At 39.1% G+C, this 13755-nt stretch overlaps 1 protein-coding gene across 1 annotated transcript in view; it reads left to right on the top strand.

The window, feature by feature from the left end:
• Positions 1–6700: 6700 nt before the first annotated feature.
• Positions 6701–13755, top strand: part of LOC309601815 (erbin-like) — a 122571-nt gene continuing 115516 nt past the window's right edge. The window contains exon 1 of the mRNA XM_082334967.1: positions 6701–6714. The gene's annotated coding sequence lies outside the window, so the exon portion shown is untranslated. The remainder of the gene's footprint in view (positions 6715–13755) is intronic.

The following is a 13755-nucleotide window of genomic DNA, read 5'->3' as shown; positions in this document are numbered from 1 at the left end:
AGGAGAACATTTCTTAACACTTAGAACTATGTCATTTATATTTCTCAGGTGGGGAGAAGAAAGGGAAAACATAACTGAAGAAAGTGAACTGAAGACTTCATAAAGAGGAGAAACAGGGAAGACAAACTGATTCTCCTTTAATTACACTTAAAATTAAAAATCTTATATGATGAAAAAAATCTACAACTGTTTTAACAGATTCCGAAAAAAAGTCATTATTTTCCCCAAACTAAAGTTATCTTTTATCGTGAATCCTATTGTACAGATGGAGGACAATCAAAAGGATTGTTTTTTGAACTCTCCTAAAAATGTTTCATGGCAGCTTTTCTACAAATCAAAAACTCTTTACTTAAAGTACAATCTATTAGTCTAACGGGCCCAGAGACAGGATAGTTCATCTCACTGGACTGTCTGGATCTCCTTGCTTCAAAGGGATTTAACCTGTGGTTCCAAACATGGCAGTCCATAAGAAATTAAACCTTAAATATCGAGTCAACACTGAAGCCAGGAATTCGCATATTGTTAGTCCTTTTTTTTACATGACTGAGATTATTCACAGAAAATAAGATGACAAGGAAAAAGTAAGGAATTTGTTAAGTTTGCACATATATACAACAGTGTTGCTAAAAACTACTGAGAGATTTGGATTGTCGGCATTAGCCCCTTGTAAGAAAAATTAATGGTCGGAATAGAGATGAGGAAGCCATAAAATGTAAAATAAATGCAATTCATCCTACAGTTAGAGAAATCTGGATTTATGTAATGGTTAGCATGATGGGTATCATTATCATAAATGTGCCTATATAGAATAATTCTGGAATGATATTTGTGATAACTTTTACAGTGTCTATTTATGCATTCACCAACTTGTTACTCCAGAACTCATTCTCATGGGTTTTCATCAGCTTAAAAAAATCCACCATAATTAATTTTAAACAAACTTGCCACAGAAATTCTTCTTTCCTACTAGTGGAGAGAGAGTTTTCCTACAGGATGCAGCACTAATTACTGACCTTGTGTTGCAGGAGAATTATTGAGATGAGTCCTCGTCGTGGGGTTAACCAAAAGGTTTTATTAAACAATGATTAAATGGCGGTCAAGCACTCTACTACTTACTACACATTTAATAATTAAGCTATAGTTTGATGCGTAAAAAACGTCTCTTACCTCATTGTAGAAATCAGATGCTGGGTAAGGGATCCCTCAACCTTGAGGAGTAACCTTGAGAGAGCGTCCCTATTCAAGGGGAGATCACCACCATGCAGCCTGCTGCTGTGCAGAACTCAACAGACCCTGGTGGCTGCAGATATTTATAAAGTGGTTGGCTCGTAGTACAAGTTTTCTGCTGTGTTCATGCAGTTTCTGACGCTTATCAGCCCAGTCTCCAGCCCAAACTGTTTTTGTGGTTTGGTGCTGGGTTCTTGCTGATGTGGCATAGCCTTGCACAACAGGGTTAACTTCAGCTAGGCCTACTCTTTGAGCAACTGCCTGAACCAGAGTATAGTTAGTTCAAACAGGAGGAGTGCACCTGTCACACCTTGGAAGAGCAATATAACCAGTATAGAGCTACTATAGAGCTAGTGTAACTGATTTCCTATAGAAAAGCTATTCCAGGTCTGATTAGAAGTTGGTACAGTATTTTATAGGATTGCTTTTTGGACACAAATATTCTTAGCAGCATTAATTGTTACCCTTTTTAGATCCAAGAACCTTACCAAAGGCAGTTCAAAACCATCATGAGTGCATAGGCAAAATACTGAACAAATAGCTTATTTTAGGCAACTTCATAGTTGGCTTTTTCTGACAACTTCACATTTAACTCTTTGTCTGTAGTGTGGCCAGAAGCAGCTCTGCAGGAGCTTGTGAGCAAAGGACTGATGGTTATGAGCCGCAGATGTCCATGTCCTCACACGGTATGGCTGCAGTTTTCATTCCTTTCCATTTGTTTTGACCAGTGCAAGATTTATGTGGGGGCATCGGCTGTCAAAACAGACTCTTAGGCTAAGAGGCTGCAGCATAGCTTAAAGTCAGTGTTAAGAAGACTGTCCAGGAGCAAAGCAGTCCAAATCAGGGAAGAGTAAAGGTGCCTTAACATCACCTTTTTGTCTTTTCTCCTCCATGTGAAACACTGTGCCAAATGTTCCTCCGTCAGAATTCAGGAGCTCACCCATGGTAACCAAGTTAGAGAAATACAAACAAAAAGTCACAATAAAATGTTTAAAAATAGCTCTAAAACATTCCTAACCATTTCTGGAACACAGCATATACAAAATAGGTTGTGGTGTTACGAAGGTTTTCTATTAGTATTTGCATAATACTCCAAAACTTAGTCACACAATACATTTATGTTTATTGCTCTATTTGATTTCACTATTTGAAAAATAATGCAACCAAATATAGAGAAAACCTCTTTGTATGGCGTAATGCAATATTTAATCAGGGTAAATTTGGGATTGTATCAAAGTTAAATTGAACAGAGGTTATTTACTTAGCTTCTCTTTAAATATAGTAGATAGGGATTATGCATTTAGGAAGTCATAACAATATACTTCTAGGCCTTAATTGCCACTAAATTATACCATTTTTTTGTTGATTTCACCATCATAAATGTGGTTTAATCCAGTTATGAGTCAGATCAATTCAGAAAATGTTACAATAAGACATTTTGAATGGACCATGGGCAAATTTAAATTCTGGAGTATCCAAAATAAACAAACAAACTTCAATATATACTTGTTAGAGAAAAGATTACTTATTGTCTCATTATGTCTTTCAGGTAGTTATTACTTCCAGAAATTATTATTTAATATTTATATTGCAATGATGTCCAGAAGTCCCAATTCAAATCATCTTAAAATCCACTGTTCAAGTCACTACCTGAGCACTTAATGAGAAGAAGCCTGGAGGCCTTTCAGTCTAGCTCTTGGAAAAGTGGAAACACATGAACATAACGAACAATGGTAGTAAGAATAGGGAAAAGCAGCAATAAAACCTTGTTACTCTGAAAAACTATGTATACGTTGTTCAGACCATTGAACTCTTGAAAGGGACAAACATAGAGGTGGCTGTCTCACCAATTGTTCTTTCAGTTTAAGCTGCATGTTATTGCAGTATTTACTAATGTTGCTGTTCAAATGTAAAAATAGAGATTTGAATGAGAGAAGTTTGGGCTTGGTTTCTATTTTGAAATCGTTCGTAAAGAATTTGTTTAAACTTTCAGTGGGATCACTTGCATAGTCTCACTTGAAAGACTCATTATGTAACTATATTTTGTACTTTGTGCACTTAATCTGTAATTATATGGTAACTGGGATACCAACTCTGGGAATTAATGTTGCTGGGGACTCTGTTGAAGCTGTAATCTAAATACTGTCTTTATATTTATAGCACTTTTAAATCCCTGGGATAACTCCTGGTACTTTCTTAATTTGCATAGATATTTGTATCTTGTCTATGTAAAATGTCTTCAGGAGCTGTGGTCTAGCTAGCTATAGTTTCAGCAGACTTTGGATAGGCTTTTATTTTTGATGGCTAAAACCGTAAGTGAAATAGTATCTTACACTGAAACTAATGTTACAACTATGGTAGATTCACCATGGGAGCAACAGTTGCTATAAATTTCCCACACCCATCTATTTCCCCGCTGCATTAATAAATCTATTGAGCTATTTGCAGTAAACATTTTTACATTAAAAAATTTATGATAATTCATGCATAAAACAGGTGCCTTGAAGAGTTCATGATGGAGGACATCAGTTACAGAGAGGCATTCATATTAATTATGATAAAGATACATTGTTGGGTATTAGACAGGAATGATCAATTGTTCTCATGAGATAAAATATTAGTAATTTTATTATAGCACTGGTGTAGTGCACTATAGTGAGAAATTCTAAATTTGTTGTCAGTGCTTTTAACTTGAGGGGCTGAAGTTCTTATACTTGGCCTTAGTCCAAAGATGAGTCATTTGAAGAAAATGGCTTATCTGAACAAGAAAAAATGGAGGTGATTTAATGTTTTGGGAAATATATATATATACATATATATAAAATTTTATTTTTTACAAACTCTGATGGTTATATTTAATTTAGTTTAATTATTTAAATTTAGGCATAGATGTAGTCCCCAAAGAGGACTGTATGCTCTGTAAAGATGGAGAGAGGATTCGTAGAAAAGTAAAGAAACAATAAGCGATTATTATTACCCTAGTAGAAATGCATGCTTATTTTCTATATCTGGATACAAATTGGATACTCGAACATACAATGCCCATACACAGACAAGAAGTTTTAAATAAATAACAGTATTGTTAAACATAGTGGACTTTTATAAATGTGATGAACTGTATATTTTCTTGTTAAAGATTAAACCATCTTCATCCAAAGCCTCTTAAGAAACTGAACAAAGCAAGTAATGATCCTGAACAGGAAATATCAATTGGAGTTACTTTCAGGGACTGGTGAGGGCTTAAAGGACTTTTCACTTCTAGTTGTATGCTAAAATCAGGGGCAGGTCGATACTAACCTGACATACCATTTTCTGTTGCTGTTCAGTGGCTCATGTAAAATGGCATTTTTTAGCATTTTGTCCATTTCTCAGTAAACAGATTATCATAATAAAACACGATCCCAGCTTAGTTGGTGGCAGTCCCAGTAGAGAAGCCAGGGATTAAATGGGTGTGAAAACAAAACTACCTCTGTCCTTAGACGTGGTCTCTGCAGAACACAATTAAGGAGCATAAGGTGAGCAGCATGTGCAAATCCACCCTGCTGTCAGCTTTGTGCGCTGTTTTGTGGCTGAGCAGAACTTCAGGCTCCAGGACTGTTAAAATGGCATATTGCATACACAATAGGTTATCAAATACTTATTTCAAACAAACAAGGAAATTAAACAGAAAAACATTTCCATCAACGTACTGTTGAGATCTAACACATAAATATTGAAGTCATGTGACCTACAATAAACCCATTGGCTGCTTTTCAAACATATTTGTACATTACTATGTTACAGTTAACAGCATTTTCAATAACATAATGTTGTACTGAGGGGTTGAAATATTTGAAAAAAAATACAACTGTATTCTGGGGTTTATGTGAAACAGTGTGAGTATATATGTGGTATTACTTTAATTGTTGTTTGCATCAAAGTTTACTATACCATATTCAAACATTGTGTTTGGGTGGAGGTTGTTAGTCTTTTTCCCCAGATGTCTTTGTTCTCCTAATTCCTGGTAACTGAAAGTTAGGGAGCGTAAGGCACAATGGAGTGGCAGCTGCTGGGACAGCCATGAAAGTAAGACATCAAATGCCTGATACGTGATCAATTATTTCAGCGATTTGGATATAATATATGCAGTTATTAAAATAGGAAGCTGAGCTGCTTATGCCCGAGGAAACATTTATCATTTGGGATTGAATTTGTCTGGGCAACTGACGTGCCCCTGCAGAAGACAAACTATGCCAAAAACGCGGGGGGAAACCAACGACACCTGTACCCTAGAGCAGGAGTCCCTCAGTCCCGTGTGGTTACCGGGCCAGGAAGGGCTCCCGCAGGCACTCGCCGCGGCCTGGCCCGGCCCGCGGACAGGCCCCATCCCAGTCCCCGGCCCGACTCGGGCCGCACGTCGGGCAGAGGCGGGAGGGCCCGTTACGCGGCCCCGGGACACGTCCCCTCCGCAGCGCACCACTCCCACTTCTCCCTGTCAGCTCTCCCGGGCCCCCCCCCGCCCTCACAACCGCGCCCCCGCCCCGTTCCCACCCTTTGCCCCCCGGCCCCTGACCCCTGCGCCAACGCCCCCAACCCCCACCTCGCCCCATTCCTCCACAGCGCGCTCCCGCCCCCCGCTGAGCGCCATTGGCTGCGGCGGCCCGTCCCTCACGACGCCTCTGGCTCGGGATTGCCTACGCTGCGGCTCAGCTCCACACCAGTGCGGGGGGAGGGGAGGCCAGTGGGGCCTGGTGGTGGCAGCATCCGCTCGTCCCCTCTCTCCTTCCATCGCGATCAGTGGGGGCGCGAGCGCTGCGCCTGCTCGCTCCCGCGGCTCCCGCTCCGCCCCCCCCCCCCCGGCCGCTGCGGTACCTCCCCTAGCCTGGGCGGCGGTGCGCGGCGTCTTCTTACTGTCCCCATTCCTTACCCCCCTAGGGCATTCTTCTACTCCATAGCTCTGCTGCCTCCCCGGGTTCCCGCTGAGGCCGGGAGGCTGAATCGGAGGGAGAAGGGGGAAGTGTGCGAAAGGAGGCGGGGAGAGAGGGCGGCAGCAGGCAGGCAGGCGAGGCAGGCGGCTGTCCCGCTCCCCTCGTGCCCGCGGCGGCAGTGCGGAGGCCGTTGATCTCGGGTAGTGCGGCTCGGGGTGAGGAGTTGGGGGCGGAGTGGCGGCGCTGAGCGCGCCAGGGAGGCAGGTGGGCGAGGGGTGGTGGCGGGGGGCACTGCGGTCTCGCCGCTGGGCAACGTTTCTGTCGGGCGGTCGCGGGGCAGACCCCGGCATCGCCGCCGGGAGGAGCCCGGCTCCGCTGACGTCCTCCCCCCAGTGCACACGTAAGTTGCACGCTCCGCTCCGCAGACGCCTCCGTCTTCGTCGAAAGCTGTTGCATTCCCCCTTCTCCTCTCCCCCCTTCCCCCTTAACGAGAAGAAAACTCGATTGGATTTAATAGATTTCCTTGGAGTCGGAAGAAACTCCTGCCTGCTGGATCTGGTTTAGGCGCCCGACAGACAAGGTAAATTAAATGGTAAAGGCTTGGGGAGCAGCAGCAGTAACACAAAAATCCTTCCTCTGCTGAAGGGGATGGGGGAAAAAGGAAGGAGTTCACGCTTCATTTTGATATCCTGTTTTGGGCCTTTATTTTTCTGTGTTTTCTGCCTTGCGTAGTTTAGCTGTCCTTTGTGTTTCTCCCCCTCTTGCCGAAATGCTGTTTGTATGGACGTAATCATGGAGGTTGAAGAAAGAATCTGGGGAGATCGAAAGTTTTTAAGCTCCTCAGACACAGAAGTCTCTTTGTTTGTATTGAACTGAAACTGCTCGACTCCGTGACTGTGCTTTTTCAGCTCCTTTCCTTCCAAAACGATTGCTAACCCTGCAAGTATAATTAAGTTCTCAGGAAATAAGAAAGTTCTAAAGGAGGTAATCTCTTTTATTTAATCAAAAGATCTTGAGACTTGGCGCTCCCTGTATCTGTCGTTTCTTGTTTGTCTTTCACCTTGTTTTCTGGAATATCGGTCAGTATCTAGCCGGTCGTCTTCAAGATAGCCGTTAAATTTCTTTATAAAAATGTGCCCTTGTAGTCCTCTGTAAATGTTGCAGTTTTTCCCCTCGACTGCTGCCACCACCTCTCTTCCTCCCCTCTGCCCCCTCTCTGTCCTCAAGACGACGAGTTGGACTGCATATTTTTCAGCTTGTATAGGAGAGGTCTGTATTGCATTTTGATCCTTGCACAAGTTTATCTTAAGAATCTCAATTTAAAAAAAAAAAAGCAGCTAGCTAGTGGTCTGACTTATTAAAAGTAGGTGTAGTTGAACCTTTGAGTTAACGTAGCCTTGTTTGGTTTTGGTGACCACTTTCTCCTTTATCATTTATTAAAGGAGTTCTGTTTGAAGCCATTGGAGGGGAAACTGAATGTGAAGTTTTGGTGTAAGGTTTTGTACTGCTGGTGCTTGTTATGTTACACCAACTAACTAGTTGCATGTAGTGAAAGCAGTATTGCTCGCTACAGATTCATTTCACATGCCTTTAAGAGGCAATTATTGGTTAGTTCTTTCGTGAAGGCAAGGAATTTCTCATACTGTGAACATTGAAAATGAGCCAGAAGCCATAGTTCTGTGCTAGCTTATTTAAATTTTTGTTCTTGTTTGACAAACTCAAAAGCAGCATGTTGGTCAGATAGGATGTGCGTGCTTCAGCCTCTCAAGTGTCTGAGATGTGTTGGTATTTATGAGACTTGGACAAAGTCATTTCTATGCGAAAAATTTTAACACTCCTACATATGTAGTTCTTTAACAGCATCAAGTAATGCAGTGTATGAGGAAAAAGTTATTAATCTAGCTCCACCTGTTTGATATAGTGTGAGGAAAAATGTTAACATTTAACTGACCTAAAGTGGCTTCTGTGGCTGATAACAAGTAAATGATTTAGCTTGCAATTTATAGACTTACCTTTCCAGGCAGCAATAAAGGTTATTCTTAGTAGGCATCTGAAAGGGCTGAACAAAATAAATGGCAGTGAACTTCAGTTTCCTTATATGGCTGATGCTTGGCAGAAAAGCAATGAAGTCTAAATAGAGTGATCCTTTTACAAAGAACGATCACTTTCCAAAACAGTGTTTCAGTCCCAACAATGACTTGAGATTCTTAGGGGGGGGAATTGTAGCAATGCATGACAAATTTAGTTGTAAACCACTATGTTCTTAATGGATGCAATTTTGTTTCTTTTCAGTTCTTCGGTGTTTCTCATGATGCACTTGATATTTTTCAATGTCATGTAGAAGAATAGATCCTTGTAGTGGAGCCACAACTTTTTACATCAGTGTTTTGTCACCATGGTAGCTATGGATAGGACCATTTTTAATGATGAAAGTGTAATTCAGTACTGCTTTTACAGCTAATAGTTATATCGTAGAATGCCATTCATGTCATTAACATAGTTTAGGAGTTATGAAGGAGTATATTCTTTCTCGAGATCAACTATCTCAACTAAAAATCAGGCTGACATTGATATTCATATTATGAATAAAATGATTTAAGTATACACAAGGTAGCTCATGTTTGAAACAACACTTTCATAGGTACATGTCGATTGCTTGGGGAAACATTCTTTTGACCTGGCTGTTCCTTGCTCATGAATTAAATTAAACTCATTTAAACATCGGTAATTTTAAGCAGGTGTGCTTGCAATCAAAGAGCTAGAAGTTACAGCATATGGCATACTATGGAATATGATTATCATATTAGTAAAAATATGAATAGATCTGTCTTATGAATAAGCTGCTCAGTAGATAATGTTTGGTATAAATGTAGTGCTCAATAGGGTATCTGTTTGCACATCATATTCATATAGAATTGATTGGGGACTCCATGGAGAAAGCATTGATTGAAAGTTGCCTGGTGTATTAAGCTGGTTGTGTAAGAAAACAGTGTTATGATTTGTCCTCAGTGGAATTCGTTTAGAGCCTGTAGTCCTAGGCATAGAGCGCCATGCTTGGAACATTAAAGCTAAGGGAAGGCTTGCGCATATGTAACATACGTTAAAGGTAGCATGTTAGTGTAGGTTCTAGAAATAGAAGGGGATAGAAGCATATTCCTCAACTCGGCTTTCCTGCAGGAGTGTAATGAATCATTGGCTGTCTGCTTTGTTTTCTTGTTTTGTTTTTGTCCTTCTTTCTCCCAAGCAAAAAGGAAAATCTTCTAGGGAAAATGTTATGTAAAGATCAAATGTTTGATGTGTCATCTTTTCAGTAGATTCTCCCTATGGAATAACCTGATCTGCTAAAGGAGGGTCTGACATTTACTCCACACAGAGGAATTACAAATCTAAGCTTTTCCGAATGAGTAACTAGTTGAGTTGACAGAAAAGCTACTCTTATGGATATGAAAGTAGTAGGTTGTATCCCTATGTGAGCATGCAGATGTTGATGGTGACAGTTGATATAGGTAGTTAAATGTGAATTATCTGGAAATTGAAGATTTATAAACATCACTATTTTACCTTTGACAACTTTTACGTTAAACAATATCAGACAACACTTTTCACATCAGAATGAAAACATTAAAGGTAACATATTTATCAGTTTATGTAGTAAATAGTCCATAAATAACTTATTTTTTATTTTTTTTCACATTTAAAAAGTGCAATATTTGTGGTAACCTATTAAATTGTTAGCTTAGTGTCTTTGGAACTTAGTGTTAGGAACTTTAGTGTTGTGGGTAACTTGTGAACAGTTCTGTGGCTACTCACATGGCAGACTCTGGTCCAGTTCTGGACAAGAAATACTTTTTTTGACAGGGTGGGAGCTTGTCAAAGCTTCAAACATGGATTTCCTGTAATCCTTATAGTTCTTTTCATCTCTTGGGGAGCAGCTGCAGTGTGCCACTGCAGCTTCCAACTGTGAAGGTGGCATGCAGAGCCTGCTGTGTCAGCACAGCTGGCACACTATCTCCTGCTGAGTAAATATCAGTAAAAATTAGTGGGCCTAAATAACACTGCCTAGGATACTTCAATAATAATTAATTGTTAAGTAATTCTACTGAGTTTAAGATTATAAGGGGATAGGTGATACAGAGAGAAACTTGACTGCTCTAATGACAAGATGGGTGTGGGGTTTTTTGAAGGACTTTTTGTTGTAAAAAAGATTACTTTATTGAAATACAGCTTTCATTTCTAATTAAGAATACAGTGTTCGTGTATTGTGAGTAAAACCTTATAAATGTTAAGTTTTGAGAGCGAGGATGCTGATTTAGGAGAGATTTATAAATCTCATCTTCTGCCTGTGTAAGAAAAATGGAAAAAGTGAATATTGTTATACTGGAATTGGTAGTATTTTTATTATATAGTAATTGGGATAATTTTGCTTTTTCTGCTGCTCTTCCTCATTAGTTACCAGTTCTTTTTAAGATACTTGTTTCTATGATGCTTTAATTTCAATATGGCCATTTGGCTTATTACTCTTTGTTTAGTTTCACCTGTACTTCCCCGAAGGTGTTACAGGAGCATGATGTTTCAACTCTAAATTGCACCTTCCACCTTTAAAAATACATTGTGACTTTGCATGATTGAGAAATAATGCTAAACAAACCTCTTCATTTGGTCTAAATGAAACCAAACTGAAGTGTTGGAGAAGATCAGCATTATGACTAGCTTCCCTAGGGTAGTTTAAGTTGAAAAGTAGATTAGTTCTTTCTGTATCCGGAACTAATTTGTAGATACTTGATATTAAGCAATCCTTATACATAGGAACAAGGAGTGGTGATTAAGCAGAGTCTAAGGACAGTATGAACTGTCTTGGCTGCTGTGGCTGTCCTGGAAGTTGTAATAATGTCAGAAGGTAACCAAGCCTCTGGAGCTTCTTGCGTTCGAAGGCTGAATCTTGTTAGATAAGATAGTGTGTACTCTCCTCCCCTCTTTATCCACTTCAGTAGATAATGAATGGGATGGCCGTATTCTTCTGTCCTACACAAATACTAGAAAAGCAAGGTAGACTTAAAATAGATTTTAATAGACTTGGAAGAGTAAATTATTCTCATCTATTTGTATTTATCTGGGTGAGGTCCTCTATTTTTCAAGGAGCATTTATTTTAATTTGTCTTGCTTTACTGAAGCAAAGCAGAAGTGCTGAGGATCATGGCATTCTTGTGTGCTTTTTGCAATGCTGCTCTTGCTAGAGAAAAGCAGTGGAGCAGGCAAACTTTTCTGTGGGATTTTCCTGTGAGAAATCTGTGGGAGAGGTATTGTCAAGATTTCAAATGTCCTGTAGTCTTTCATGACATTAATGTTACTGAATTGGTTTTGCAGCAGTCTGTGATGCCTCAAGGGAAAGATTATGGCCCTGCTGATGGAGCAGGTTAAAATAAAGCATTATGGGATGGGAGAGAAATAAGTCTTTAATCACTCCTTTTTTTTCTCATCCTCTTTTTTACTACTTTCCTCCCTCTACATAAAACAACTGGTCAAGAATCAACAAGTTGTTCCTTAAACTTTTAAAAATGGTGCTCTCCTCCTTTTGTCTGTCCCAGATGGAGTGAGTCCCTGCCTGTTTCCATTGAATTCAAGTATGTATTTGCTCATTTTAGATTCATAGATCACCCATCATTCCATTTGTGTTAAATCTCGACAAAGTTTTAAATTTCAGCTTCAGAGTATGAAATATCTATAGAGGAATAACTTTCACTCAAAATCAGAATGTTACTCATTTTCCTCAATCATGTATTAACTTGTTTTTAATCTTTTAAAAGTCTGAAGGAAGTACCCACTGGACAATTAAAATTATTTGAAATCACAGTTATGAAATTTTCTGAAATTCCTACATTGTGCTATTCAGTTCACTTTTCCTATTCTGAGAAAGAGGCTGACGTGTTAATAGCAAATCAGTAGGGCGCTGTCCCACATTTTACTTCAATAGTGTCAAAGTAGTATTGTAAGTCTTTTTGTTTTTCTCCTTCTCCCTCCTGCTAAAAAGCACAGGATGTCAGAAGTTAAGTAACACTTTAAGTTATTAAATCAACTCTGAATTCAGTTTTGAGGTTATAATTTGCACTGCGATGGGAAGGAAGAATATTAGTTCTACTTAAACATCCTGTCAGCTGAAAAACTTGTTTTTGACTTTAGACAGTGAATTATAATCTATGTTGATAACAGTGCTTTAAGAGAAACTGTGCTTCAATATAACTGTCTAAATTCCAAGTAATTTTTTTTTTTTAATTGTAAGTAGTAAGCTATTGCTCTTCCCTATCTAAAGAGGAAAAAATACTTTGGAAACCATTCAAGAATATCCTTCTGTTAATTTTGTTGTAATAGTTACTTATCTGATCTCCAAAATGCCTATGTTGGCATAGAGAAACACAACACTAAGTGAAGAGAAAAATAATTTAGTGCAAAAAATATTAGTTTAAATGCTTCATTACTGTGTTGAGAGTGAAAGGAGATATAAGTTGGCAAAAATCAAATGTGCATTGTGAGAGCAAAGCTGAGTAAATAGAGGACAAGAATAATGGTGCTTAGCCACATGAGAGATGTGAATAGTCTTGTAGTTAGAACCACAGTTCAGGTGAAGAAGACTAATTCTTGTGCATCACAATTGTGAACTACTAATTGGGATGGATCTGGAATTATGTATCAGTTGTAAAATGAATGTAGAAGGTAAAACAGACAAAGGTACAGTTCAGGGATTCCTTTATTTGGCCAGGATAGTGACTTAAAACTGCCAAGAAAAATATTGAGCTAATATGTGTCATAATTATTGTATAAAGTAGAGGGAGAAGATGCTTAGAATCTGGAAAATACTGTTTTGTTTTTTTTTTTGAACTTTTGCTCTTTACAAAAATAGTGGCTACTCCTTATTGTAGCAGTGAAAAAGGTGTATTAAAGGAAAACTCTCTTTAAAGCTGCATTGTAAATAAAAGCTTACTGTTTGTAGTACTGCATTTTATACTAAACAAATGCAAAAGCAAAAAACAAACTAGCTTGTCAAGATGGGTAACACTTATAAGACAGAGACAGAAGTGTTCTTTAAGGGGGAAGTATTCTAAAGTAAAATGGAAGTCCAGTTGTGTATGCTGTTTCTGTAAGTAGTAACTTTCATTAGGACTGTACGTACTATTTTAAGTGTCAGGATGCATTTTTACTTGTGTTTTTTTGGTAGGAGATTTTTTTTTTTTTTTTTTTTAATCTAACAATCCCCAAATGGGGAATGAATACACACATCCATGTGCACTCCTCTTTTTTTTTTAAGCTCTGGTCTATGAATGTGTTTCCACTTGTGTTCCTCTCACCACAGACTGAATTGTGTAACCCGTTTGGATTTGGTGCAGCAGTTTTTCTGGGCAGCTTATCCGTTTTGTTATTAGCTAGAAGGTTTTGAGTGTGGTTCCTCCTTTTCTTCCCATGTATCCAATCTCTGCTTGCTTTGTTTCTCAGTTTCATATTGTTTTGGGCCCCCTATATTCTTCTGACCTCTGTTGTTTGATGATCCTAGTTTTAACTAGGAATTCTGGCAATTACTTTTTTGGGGGAGTGCATGTAAAGCAGGGCATCAGGGGCTGTTTTGTTTTAA

Source organism: Platalea leucorodia, assembly GCF_965183815.1.
Source record: "Platalea leucorodia genome assembly, chromosome: W".
Classification (NCBI taxonomy): Eukaryota; Metazoa; Chordata; class Aves; order Pelecaniformes; family Threskiornithidae; genus Platalea; species Platalea leucorodia.
The sequence above is the reverse complement of the archived record's forward strand: the minus strand, read 5'-3'. Positions and strand labels throughout refer to the sequence as shown.